At 39.3% G+C, this 12,192-nt stretch overlaps 1 protein-coding gene across 3 annotated transcripts in view; it reads left to right on the forward strand.

Annotated features, from left to right (window-relative positions):
- The window catches only part of ATXN1 (ataxin 1), a 348,923-nt gene that overhangs the window by 44,648 nt on the left and 292,083 nt on the right, over window positions 1–12,192 (forward strand). The gene's annotated exons all lie outside the window — the stretch shown is intronic.

Here is a 12,192-nt window from a genome sequence, read left to right on the forward strand (position 1 = left end):
TATTAAGTGCCTTAATCTTGAACCAAATCCCACCCTTGCAGTCAGCTGCTTAAGTGACTCTACCCATTTGGAGGACTTGCCCACTGGGATTATAGCCTTTCCTGAAACTCATGTTCCCATATATATGAAGCTACCGTATTTTCTTTCATAGCAGGGCTGTCTGACATGGTATATATACATACTTTAACCTTTCAGGCATCTTTAACTTGGATACAGACAGTCCTACAGCTGTGGCAGCCCAGAGCTCACTGTGGATAAGTAGACCAAGTATTTACCAATTATTTCAGATCATTCTCGGTGTATTTGTGTGTAAGGTTTATATATTAGCCAGTGGTATGAAGAATACCAATTTAGGTTACATGACACTCAAGAAGTTCTTGCTGCTGAGTGTGTATAAATGCATGAAAACTGTATTATGTGTCGTAAGCAAATTGCAGTAGGGTTCAGGTAGTACAATAAGATCAAAGGGTATGTTTGGGGACTTGACTGCACCGTATAAGCTTCCTCTGTTTTCCCCTTGGAAATGGGGGAAAAAATGGACTATTAGACTCCACTGTTGGTGACCTTTACTTAACAAGTGGAAAAGCATTTTTCCATTGTTTCTTACATGTCATGTCTATCTGTCTATACATGGGCCAGGCCTGTATTCTCTAGTACTTTATTTTTGTATTAGAAAGTTCTTTCTTCCCTTAGGGAGACTCTTCATCTTCCTTTCAAGGGTAAATAAAGAATGCTATTCACCATAACAATAAGTCTAGAAAAAGTAACAGAAAACAAAATGTCCCTGTATACATTTTGAATAGCTGAAAGTTGATTACATCAATGCTCTGCTAATCATCCTCACATTTTGATGCCAAAACCCATAAGGCTGTGGTTAGTATGAACCAGAGGTTGGGACTAGGAGGAAGACCAATAGCTCAATGTAAGAAAATGTAGACTGAATGTGTGTTGAGTAATTTCCTATAAGAAATATCCACTGCTATGCAGAACAGACTCCTGTGGTGCACAGAGGATGTCAAATAAAATAGCTATTTCTTTTTATTTCTCAAAATACTATGGAAGTTATATGTGAAGAGTACAGAGCAGAAGAGAGAGCTTGTATTATATAATCATCTCCTCCATGTTCTGTGGTCCATGCCCTTTGGTCCTTTCCTGTATGACGGTTAAGATACATAACACATGGGGTCAGGAAAACAGGTAATGAACACCTATAAGTACTGATTATCCCTTTGTTCCCCTCCTCTGATGATACAGAAAGTTAGAAAACTCTCGATGTTGTAACCTGAAGCTCTACCAAACAAAGAGGAGACTGTAGCTGAGAGAGTCTAGGGCTTGCCTGCCTGGGCAAAGTATGGCATTCCCTGAAGTGCTGATTCCTTGTCTGCAGATCGTGAGCTGGAGACTTGTCCACATGCTGTGCAAGTTACTGCTACTGGTTGAAAGCCAGTGTGTAGTATGGGTGATCCCCTTGTGAAGTTTCTTCTGAGAACTAAATATAAATTCCATTAATTCATTCTTACTAGAGAACACGGGGTTTAACTAGTTATGTTTCTTAATTTTTAAAAATCCAGTCTCAAGCAGTTAAAAGAACTCTAACACAAATAAAATAAAGTCTTCTTCACCTGAGATTTAGTGGTTTTAGGGTAAACTTCAGGTATTGAATCATCAATTCATGTGGAAAAGTGAATTATTCTAAATTGTTGGAGCATCTCCCCTATTTTCAACTAATGATCATAACCAGAACACAAGAGGAATTCCATGAGTATTATCCAGGTGAAGGGGAATAGGAACTGACCTAAAATATTCATGTAATGCTGGATAAATCATCAACTAACAAGGCAGCTTGTACTTAAGATTGCTTTTTCTCTGAACAACATCCAGACTTTTAGACATGGCCTTAAAGATATTGAAATGGCTTCTGAAATGGTCATTTTACTGGATAGTTGTTGAGAATGAACATATTTTTACACTTTTTGGAAGTCCCTTTTACTTAAAGCGACTGTGACTGTCAGTCATAAGCAATGCTTATGATGTTTTAGGAAATCTGATTACAATTCTTATGTGTTGGATATTAAAAAGAGGCAAAGTTTTTCCTAATTTGCTGTAAAAAGCTAATTTTGTCTTAAGATGGCAAATAGAATGGAATTCTAATATATGTGGGAATTTGAGAAAACCAAACATTGCACATAATATAAAAAAAAAAAAACAAACTTGGAAAAAGACACAAGACAAATGTAGGTATTTCTTTTTGCAAATTTCAAGTGACTTCTTAGACTACTGCAATAAGACAAGAGTTGAGTATTGCTAGTGTCAAGGCATGACATGTCACACCTTTTGACTTTAAAAAAGGTGTGGTAATTTCTGATTCCCTTTTTTTTTCCCTTTTGATTTCTCCGCCTTTTTTTTTTTTAAATCTCTGGATTTCACACTTTCAAGTTTTCTCCTCCACAGCAAGGCATATGTTTTTTATAATAATTACATATGTATGTATATATTTGGCAAAAGGTAAGATACTGTAAAACTAAATGACTTCAGAAAAAGGGCCTTCAAGAGAAACATCAAATACTATGAGATTCACAATAAAGTCTTAGGAATTGGCAGCATAAAATAAGGGAATATTTGCAAAGGCTCCTTAGCAGTGAACAGAGAGAAGGCCACCGGAACAGCTGGGTGGGGCTTTTGTTCTGGATAACCTTGTTCTCCATTAGGGTCATTTCTCCCCTGATTGTAGAAAGAAACATGGTCTCACCAGGCTGAAGTTAGCTTTTGTGAATAGCTCTTCAAGTGAACATGAAGAGAGGCTTTTAATGTAACGAGCTGCACTTCTAATCCCACGTGTCTGAAGTGATCTCAGAATACATAAGGGCTGTAATTCTGCTCTGAATTAGATGCACTGGCCCAGTCTGCTAGAGAGTTAACACTTGATGTGTGCATATATCCATACTGAATAGCTGCTGCTGGATACCTGCCTGAGTTTGGGAAAGGGTGATAAACAGGTTTGTGACAGCTCGTTGGATATACTGTGACGCTAATAGCTGGGAAAAGTGCTCAGTAGGTAGGGAACCGCTGTGCAGAATTAGTCAGTCACCAATATGCTCACAGTGCTGCACTGGTAGTAGGCTGTGAATTTGAGCCAGACGGTTGGTGCTCTCCTGTAGGCATCCAGACAAGCCCGTTCCGAGTTGACATTTGCTACGCTACAGATATGTCACGGATCATTTTTCACAGCCCTGTTGAAGTGGCTTATTTATTATCATCTGTTCTGGTGTTATATCCTGGACATGGGAGAACTGTTTACTGTACCACAGTGCCAGGAATTCCTTGTTACTGTGCAATCTGATTCCAGGAGAAGGCTTAGGATAAGCCTCATCACTTTCCTTGAGGCTACCACTGCTACAGCAGTGCACCCCAGATTGAACCACCAAGTCAAAACCTAGGAGTTAGAGCAGAAGTTAGTGGTTTGATATTTAAGCAAGTGACCTCTAAGTGAAGAGGTACTGGATTTGTCACCATTCCACACTTGCCTCATCTTTAGAAATCAAATACCAAAACTTTTGCCAGCAGAACAACTCAACCTTGGATGTGGGCAGCTCTGTCATTAGTTCACTTGAGATTTGTTGAAGTCACATTATCACGAGCAGTGATTCTCGGTTATGCTTCACAGATCGCTAGCGGTCTGCAAAGCCATGCTACCTTAAAAGGTTGGTGTTACAAGGGAGTGTGCGTAGCCCAGAGTGCATTCAGAAAGTTGACAGTGACCCATGAACAAGATGCCAAGGAATTGCTGCCATTACTGCCCTAGAGCGTGAAGAGAGGGAGAGGAGCTAATGAGTTTAAGGAATGGTAACAGGGCACAGTTGTTGTGTTTTCTAGACTTAGTGTATAATTCTTACAATTTCCTTTCCTTGTGCTGTATCAGAGTAACATTCACTACTCTTAAATGTTATAAAAACACATTTCTGGGAAAGTCACTCACTTTTCTCTGGGTCTGCTTGTCCAGTTTGATTTATGTTGCTATCCTAGAACAGTATTTCCCAAAATCTCTATCAGTATGATCCATTAAGTTATCGGCTAATATCTGTCATCCAAGATGACTGACTGTTGTTATTAGGAAGGAATCAGATTGATCTTCATGGAAACCAGACTAGTGCAAGTGCCAGTTACCATGGGTAAAAGCTCACTGCTGTGTGTGCTGCAGGAAATCATGCTGAATCTACTGGAGAACACGCATTCTGTGCACAGATTTTAAAGTGACCCAGCATAAGAATGGCTTTGTTTCCAGTTGTTATCTCTGTCTGTAGGAGGATGGGGGGGAAGACTCCAAACAATAGCATGGCTCCATTGTGCCAGGTCTTGCAGACCACTGGAAGAGTTTTGTCATTGAAACAGCAGATAAAAGCAGTCATCTTTTCTCTAGTCTGCAGCTGGAAGGTAGGATAGATGGTTTGCCTGAGATTACCTGCAGGGGAACCCATCCCTGGTTTTCCTTAGTTTCAGAGTTTCAGCCATTTCCCTCTTCCTGCTACAGCCATCTAGGACTGGAACAACACAAACTGGGACCTGCTGGGGAGGAAACTTCCCGTGACTTACCTGCTGGCTTCCAGCTGGTGGAATGAAAGGCCAGCAGTCCACTTGGCTAAGGACAGAAGATGAGCAGGCAGCCTGGGGGAGCTTTGTGTTCTTAGGAGCCCTTGGGTCAGACAAGGAGAGGGTGCTGGCTTGCCCCAGCAGCTGAGCCCTGCCTCACAGAGAGGGGACCTGCTGGGGTGAGTTCCTTCAGTTCACAGCTGGGAGAAGCTGCATGTCTGGGACTGGCTTCCCTGCTTTCACAGCAAGGTGGCTTTCAGGGCAAGTGGAGGTGCAATCTGATGTGTGAGGGCAGGGCTTGTAAGGCTTTTTTTTAAACATTAAGCCACATTTTGTTTTTCCATTGGCAATAACAGAGATTTTCCTGCCAAAGCAGTCAATGCTGAGGTAAAAGCACGAATTCTGCTAGCTAGCTAAAATAAATGATCTGGGGCCTGAAGCAAAGCAGTGGTATAAAGTGTTAAAAAATGGGCTGAAGACAACTATCTGAAGAAGTGTTGTCACTTACTGAGAAATTTACTTTGCCAGCTAGTATAAGTCCAAATATTAAAATTGTTAAGACTTTTCTTTTTTCTTAAGCAACTGTAGCACGAAGGAAAAAATTAGATGATGTTGAGACTTTGTTCTTTTTTAAGAATGGAGCCTTGTTACTGAGCCAGGACATGAAAAGTGTCTAGAAAGAAAACTCAAACACATTAATCTGTTCTAATCCAATAGAATACAAAAGTAGGCATAAAACAATGGCAGAACAAAACGAACTCAGATTTATAATTCTTTTATTATAAGGTAGCAGTAGTCAGTAACAAAGGAAATTAATTTTGCTTTGTTTACTTTGAGATGTTTGCTGGATTAGCAACATCCTGCGAAAATACTGTACCTCAGACAGCAAAGTACAGCTTTTTCCAGGATGTGTTTAAATATTCTTATTTCTTGTGTGCTGCTAAAAAGGAAAAATTAAAACATGCCATACAATACTCCTAATTCTAACCTGCTTTTTCAGATGTTTTAATTTGCCAAACACAAGCAAGGAAGTCTTCAAAGACATACATGCTGCCCCCACCCCCATTGTTTCTGATAAACATGCACTATTACCTGATAGTCAGAGAACTGCAGTAGTTAGGTGGTGTGTATATGTCAGTCTGGTTAAGTGCTTTGGGTTATTCTTCACTGTCACTAAAGTTAGCTGGTGAATCAGAGTGATTCTGGGCTTATAGCTATAAACCCAGAAGTAAAAGGTGACCTGTAAGTGGTTCTTAATAGAGCAGGAACATGTTTATATCTTTTTCTTAGACATGCTTCCTAATGAAAAAAGTCATTATGCATCAGGACACACTGTATGAATTATTAATCTCTCCTTGCACATGATGAAACCAATCTTTTATGAATTCATAGTCTGTTTCAACCAAATTTGACAGTGGCCTAGAGTATATTAAGTGTCTGGAGTTCTCAAAAGCAAGTGGTCAGGTTGAAGCAAGAAGTCAGCGAGGTTTCCAGGGCTATCAGATATCAGAGTGCCTGTGGTGGAAGGAAGCCCTGAGATGCAGGTGCTCATGGAATCTCCTGCTCGCAGAGCTATTTTTCTCTAAGGAAGACAAAAAGTGCTTACCAGTCTGGATAAATTCTACTTCTGCTCATGGTTCTAAATACTTTCACATTTCAAAAATATCTGCTGCTTTCTGTGTATGTATGTGTGTGTGTGTGTGAGAGAGAGAGAGAATGCCTAGGACTTCGCACACACCAGTGCTACAGTTTTCTAAATGTCAGAGCTGACCTTAACATTGTGTTATCCATAATGGGAACTCTCCCAGTCTTCCCTCTGCTTCTTTCCCATCCCCATCCTCACTCCACCAAGCTATTTTCTTGTGAGCCCTAGCCCTCAACACCTTTCCAACCTCTTCTTTTTAGCTGGGCTCATTTTTCTGCAGGCTAGTGAGTTGAACCAGCATACAGAGATAGGAGTCAATGTGACCACGGCACACTTCGAGTTTCCTGGAGTCTGTCTCCAATCCTTAGCATGATAAAACACTTGGACACTAGCTCAGGCCCCTCTGCTGGCCTAGGAATGGGAAGCATAAACAACCTATTGGGATATAGTAGGGTCTGGTTCTGCAGCTGTGTCTCACGGTTGTTTGAACAGAATCCAACTGAGCAGGAGCTCTGAGGGCATTTTCTTTGCTACCTGCTCATCCTTTTACAATTGCTAGAGTCTGCTGCGCTGTGGGGAACAAGGGAAAACCTGAGGTCATGGAAATTCCTTAGCTCCTCCACTGGCCTCAGAAATGTTGCAGGGATTTACTGAAGTACTAACAGCAGAAATGGCTATTCTACCAGTAGTAGCATAAGAGACGCAGAAAGTGACCTGGGTTTCCATGTGCTCTGTGCTTGGCTTAAAAAGCATCTCAACACTGGTTGTAAGAAATAAGCAACAGTAGTATCTGCAGTGACCTCTCAGAGGTTCTCATTTGATCAAACAAAACTGAAACGTACACATTTTGCTATTTGTGTGATGTTTGTGTGCATAGTGGTTGTCTTGGCAAACCACAGAACACTCTGTTTAAATCTGTTACTTTTGTGTTAATTTTTTAACTAATTTCCTTTGTGCAGGAAATTGCAGTACCTTTCTCTTGTATTTAGAAAGCGATGTAATGCTTGTGGCTAATTTTAACATCTCTGTTCCTGTGCGCAGAAAGCTAGAAGATTCTGCTTTCTTGGCAGAAAACAGCAGCGAGTTCAAATCCTATTAACTTGAGTCAGTAGGCTGATTTCTAAATACAATAGGAGAAGCATTCAGACGTACCAGTCGTACCAAGCTCACACCTAAGACAAAGATTGTCTACTAAAAGATCCCGATTGAGAGACCACTATCTTGTTTTCAAAAGTGCCTTAACCTCCTGGGTTTCCAGCAAACCTTGGACTCCTTCAAGTGAGGCCTTGATATGTGGAGCTTGTTATAGCTTTGGGATGGGATAGAGTCTAAAGCTGCCATTCAGCTCTTCTGCTCTACATGTAGGGATGCTGAATCCATGATCTGGATGTCAGATCTGCTATCTGTACCCTCCTGTGGTGTTTTTTGAGAGTCCCACAGGTTTTCCAGTGTCACTTGATGAGGACCTCTCTTGGTCCTTGCGACCCAGATACAGCAAGTAGCTTGTTTTGCAGCACCAGCCTTACCACCCAGTTTCCCACCCTCCTGCCACCTTTCGAAGAGGTGTCTACCAAGTAGCTCACAGGCAAAAAAGCTGCAATATCATATGCAAGGACATTTTAAGTGAACACTGGACTTCACTAACACAGATATTTGAACGAGGTGCCCTGACAGTGCCAAGATCAGCCACTAACTCGTGTACTTTGTCTTTTATCACTTTCTGACATTGATTCGATGCGAGGTTGTTGTCCTACTTCAAAGCTTGTGTTTACTTCACAGGCCATAGAAGCATGTCACAAATTCATTTTGATGGAAATAAGGGGACAAAAAAGTATAAATTCTCATGTCATATTTCTTTACTCTGTCATTATGCTAATTTAATCTCACTTTTCCCTGTTACTGTTATGTAATGTTATTCCCTGTCCTCTTACTCAGTTTTCCTGGTTGATCTGCCTTTGTTAAACATCCATATTAATTCAATCAACAAGTAAACCATTAAATGAGAAATCTTGGAGTTTAAATGTGAAACTCTGATTCATATGGGAAGTGAGTTTTTTCCTTTGTTTTAATGAAAACAGTCTCAGCAGCTCATAGACACAAAAAAAAATCACACATGGAAAATGTGCGTAAGCTGTTTGTGCTTCAGCTTTGAGGAAAGGTTTATGTTGTGCCATGGTTAATACGCATTAAATTATTGTTAAATCTCTAAATTATTTTTGTTGTTGTTGTTTGAAAATGGGATAGGCCCTCTTTATTTGTAGGAACAAGCAGAAGACAGAAAATGATCTTATTGAAATGATTTATTGTTTTGCTTTACAACCATGAAAGGGAATGGCATTTTCTGGGCTGTATATGTGCCTGGCTGTTGGCAGCTCGCATTTCTATGGTTAGAGTATAAGATTATTAATAGAAAAAACTATTGATTTATCTCCTATCACACTTTAAATGCTCATCAGAAGTTTGCTCCCAGCACTAACCAGTCAGGCTTTGTGGTCTTGTGGGTATGAAAGTAAGTGGCTCGTGTTTGCACGCAATAAACTTCTTTCTTCCAAAACCTGATGGTCATAAGCATCCTTCAGCACATTTCTGCTCTCTTTTCCCTAAAGTTTCTAACATTTACTTTGAATTTCTGAGTGAACAGAATATGAATCATACAGAATTTAGTTGAAGTACACTCTACCTGTATTGCTTCCAGAACTACTAGTCTTGCTTAAAAGAATAGCAGTTTCCAGACTGAAAACATTGAGAGAGGTTAGAATATTAACATACCATTTTTTCCCTTCTGCTTTGTGAATTCCAAATTCAATTATGCTTTCTGGGAGACTGAGTACAGTTACATTTTAAATTCAAAAGTACAAGTGCAATTTATATGGGCTGAGTGGTTTCTGATCAAGAGAGTTAAATACTATTTCTAAGTGCTGTTTTCATCTTACTCTTTGTAGCTACTAGCTTCACCTGTGGCTCTGGAAACAAAATGTTAGCAGCAGTATGAAGTAAAAAATTGAGGAAATACTATTATTATTATTATACTGTTATTGGGAACAGAGCAATCTACTCTTCTTATTTCTTTCTACCTTGACTATCCATTCCATCTGCAGTGGGCTAGAAGAAATTATTCGTGATAAAGGAGAATTATACCAAGAGAAACTAAAGTGCCTTTTTCATTTCTGGGGCATATAGAAGTCAAGACAAGGGTCCACGTCTCTTTTAAATAAACAAAAATTGAAAAAAAAAATGCGGTACTTAAACAGCAACAGGAACAAGCTGTGTCATTATCCTTACTTTTTGCCAGAGACCCATAAGCATGTATGAGTCAGGGCAACTAGGTAAACTTTGTAGCATGACCTACAGGGTTTTTGGGGCCAGCATAGAATATTAATTCTAAAACCATGAAAGAATCTCTGTGCAGACACTTCTTCGTCTTTCATTTTGTAGCAGTTTACCAAACAAAATCGTGATATTTTCCGCAGTCTACTAAATTTCTCAGATTCTCGTGTGTGTCTGTGTGTCTGTGTGTCTGTGTGTCTGTGTTATAAAGTTACTTGTTTTATTGTTCAATACATCTGGCTCTCAGTTTTCTCTGCAAACATAAACAATCAAAATTTCTTTTTCAGTAAGGTCACTTAATTTTTTCCATGAGCACGGTAACTTATGATCTTGAAAAAATTTAGACTTGTTTAAAATTTCAGTTTTGCAAGAAACAGACTCCTTAAACTTTGGGTCTTAATGTTGTCAGAAAAAAAATCTAAAATTCAATTAGTGTTTTGGAAATACGTTTGATCCGAATTGGTTTTCTTTTAAATTTCATTGTTAAAATATACCATACCTTCCTGGTCATACATGATTTTATGGTTTAATAACTTGAGAAATTAACTTGGTCTTCCTTCCAATGATGTTTAAAATCAGCAACTAAGGGATGAGCATAAAGCCTAAGAAACACTATGGAAAATATGGAAAGCTTACAATTTCAGTTCTGTATTAGCTACTGCACATGTGGAACTAGGAGACTGCAGATCACAAAGGGTAGTGAATCCAGTTGTTGCTTCTAAAGAGGACTTCTGATTCTCAGAAGAGATGTGCTTTTGTCTGAGAAAATCCCTGGCATCTGCATGATGTACTGGAATGTATCGCCTTACTTGCAAAGCTGTAACTGTGTGTTATGTTCAAGGTTTTATTTCATAATTTTTTTCTATTCTAGGTTTCTAGAAGTTTCAACTTTGCCTTTACATAGTTATTTACAGATGAATTGAAAATAGCCTTTTATACTTTTTACCCATGTATCATCTCCTTTAGCATTTTAAGGGAACTTCAGTGTTCTTGTTGGGTGTGATTCTTTTTTTCTTTTTTGTTCTTTTTCTGGGTTTGGGTAGTCACTTATTAAATGAGAAGAAAGTTGTTTTGATTTCTTCTGTTTTCTTTCCTTTCTTTCTCTGTCTCTATACCCCTCCATGGATTTGACTAGCAGAACCAAGATTTTTGTCCATAATCATACATTGTCAGCAATGACGAGGGGTGTAATTAGCTTCATAACCAGATTATATCATAGAATCACAATCTCTCAGATGTTTAATTCCATTGGCTGTGAGTCCAGACAGCTGCCCGTAATTGCCAAGTACATAAAAGTTTGCAGGTCTATTACTGGTTTTCATAAACTTAAGTAAGCCTGATTTGTAAAAAAGTTAGTCTCCTGTTTAGATTTTAAACAGACATCTTTCTATGGCAAAGATTCAGTCTATCTAAAATTGTCACGCGTGCAAGTATCAACCTCATATTTCAAGCTGAAGGATTTTTAATTTTTAAACTTGTTTGGGGTAAGTTCTTTCTCTGTGCAAAGTTAAAAGTGCTACCACTTAAAAGGCGAGAGAGCACAAGGGAACACAGCTTACTGGATTCATCTAAACAAGGCTAAGTGGACTGGATAAAGCCTAATGAATTAAACAGGCTTTTGAAAAATCACTGGTATTTTAAATAGCAACTTTGGACTGGGTCATTTGCTCCAGAGACTTAAAGTGGTGCGGTAGGCCACTGTTGGAGGCTGTAGTAGTTAAGAATAAGGGTAAAATCCTGGTGCCATGGAAATGAACAACAAAAGTCCCACAGATCTTAAAAAGAGGTCACGATTTAACCCAGCATCCAGCTTTTTCCATTTGCCAAAGCAGACACTAAAACACAAAGCAATTGCAGGAGAGAGCAAAGGAGAGGAGAGAATTTTCCATGCAAACAGGCTTTAATCAAACAGGCTATTTTATAATGAAAGACATAATAATGAGGGCTTACTCACAGTTAAGGGAATTTTTATGTCCCAAGGTTTTTCCAGTTTTGCCAGATGCTAAGTCAAAAACAAGGCAGGAGGAGGAAAGAGAAGGCTAGAGAAAGAAACATTTTGGCTACTTCTAGACTCTGAAGAGAATCAAGTTCTTGTGCTAGTTTTTAAATATTATATGTCCAGAGGGGAATAGCAGAAAAAAGCACAGAATTGTGATGGAAGTATAAGTAGACCCAGACCAACAGGAAACTCACTGTGATTCTGACAGGCTTTACTTTGCCAAAACCTTGCTTGTGCTGCAGTAGTTTCCCTGTATCCGCACAGTACAGATGTCTTTAGGAGTAGGAGGCATGCTCCTCCCATTCCAGTTTCCTAGAAATGGATGAAAGCTTGAAGATTTCTACATGCAGATGTTTGTTTATTTATTTATTTATTTCCTCACCAGCAACAGACCTGTTTCTCAATCCAAAAATTTTCATTTCTCTCTTTGCCAAAGCCTTTTACAGTTCCTTGCCACTGGGGGCAATCCAACACAGGTATTGTGGTGGTCAACGCTGCCTGTGCTTTGCAGCCACAGTCCTGGGGAGCTCATGACAGCTCAACCAGCTACCTTGAAAGAAAGAAGTGAATACAGTTAAGGTCAGATGAAAACAGCATCTACTGTGTTTCACTAGAAAACGAGGAGATATTTATC

Source organism: Pseudopipra pipra, chromosome 1 (assembly GCF_036250125.1).
Source record: "Pseudopipra pipra isolate bDixPip1 chromosome 1, bDixPip1.hap1, whole genome shotgun sequence".
Taxonomy (NCBI): domain Eukaryota; kingdom Metazoa; phylum Chordata; class Aves; order Passeriformes; family Pipridae; genus Pseudopipra; species Pseudopipra pipra.